The sequence below is a fragment of the Etheostoma cragini genome, unplaced genomic scaffold (assembly GCF_013103735.1).
Source record: "Etheostoma cragini isolate CJK2018 unplaced genomic scaffold, CSU_Ecrag_1.0 ScbMSFa_3539, whole genome shotgun sequence".
In the NCBI taxonomy this organism is placed as follows: domain Eukaryota; kingdom Metazoa; phylum Chordata; class Actinopteri; order Perciformes; family Percidae; genus Etheostoma; species Etheostoma cragini.
In genome coordinates this window covers 7,087-8,579 of record NW_023267818.1, presented here as the reverse complement: position 1 = coordinate 8,579, position 1,493 = coordinate 7,087, and positions in this window count along the sequence as shown.

Below are 1,493 nucleotides of genomic sequence, written 5' to 3'. Positions count from 1 at the left end.
CTTAGTGAGGACTGGAGGGATGTGATCCAGTCTCTTGGTCTTAGTGAGGACTGGAGTGATGTGATCCAGTCTCTTGGTTTTAGTGAGAACTGGAGTGATGTGATCCAGTCTCCTGGTTTTAGTGAGAACTGGAGTGATGTGATCCAGTCTCTTGGTCTTAGTGAGGACTGAAGTGATGTGATCCAGTCTCTTGGTCTTAGTGAGGACTGGAGGGATGTGATCCAGTCTCTTGGTCTTAGTGAGGACTGGAGGGATGTGATCCAGTCTCTTGGTCTCAGTGAGGACTGGAGGGATGTGATCCAGTCTCTTGGTCTTAGTGAGGACTGGAGTGATGTGATCCAGTTTCTTGGTTTTAGTGAGGACTCGAGCAGCAGCGTTCTGAATCAGCTGCAGCTGTCTGATTGATTTTTTAGGGAGACCAGTAAAGACCCCGTTACAGTAGTCAAGTCTACTGAAGATGAAAGCATGGACCAGTTGTTCCAAGTCCTGTTGACACATATAAGTCCTTTAACCCTTGATATGTTCTTAAGGTGATAAAAGGCTGACTTTGTAATTGTCTTAATGTGGCTGTTAAAGTTCAGGTCTGAGTCCATGACTACACCAAGATTTCTGGCTTTGTCTGTTGTTTTTAACATTTTTGTTTGAAGCTGAGCGCAGACTTTTAATCGTTCCCCTTTTGCTCCAAAAACAATCACCTCAGTTTTTCCTTCATTTAATTTCAGAAAGTTCTGGCACATCCAGTTGTTAATTTGTTTGATGCACTTAGTCAGTTTTTGTATTGGACTATAGTCCCCTGGCGGTAAGGTTATGTAAATTTGTGTGTCGTCCGCATAACTATGGTAACTTATTTTGTTGTCTTCCATAATCTGAGCCAGTGGAAGCATGTAGATGTTAAACAGAAGAGGCCCCAGAATGGAGCCTTGGGGGACTCCGCACATCATATTTGTATGTTCAGATGTATAATTACCTATTGACACAAAGTAATCCCTATTCTTTATGTAGGAGTCAAACCAGTTTAGCACTGAGCCAGAAAGTCCTACCCAGTTTTCCAATCTGTCTAGTAATATGTTGTGGTCGACCGTGTCAAATGCAGCACTGAGATCAAGTATTACTAAGACTGAGATTTTGCCATTATCTGTGTTAAGGTGGATGTCATTAAAGACTTTGACTAGAGAGCCGTCTCAGTGCTGTGGTGTGGTCGGAAACCCGACTGAAAGATATCAAAACTGTTGTTTAGTGACAAGAAATGGGTGAGTTGTTGAAAAACTGCTTTTTCAGTGATTTTTAGTTAAAAACGGAAGGTTTGATATTGGCCTATAGTTGCTCATTAGTGATGTGTCTAGATTGTTCTTTTTTAAGAGTGGCTTGATTACTGCAGTTTTCAGGGCCTGTGGAAAGATTCCTGGAAGACATGATCACAATCTGTAGAAGATCAGAAGCCAAACAATTTGAAACATTTTTGAAAACACCTGTTGGTAGAATATCAAGGCAAC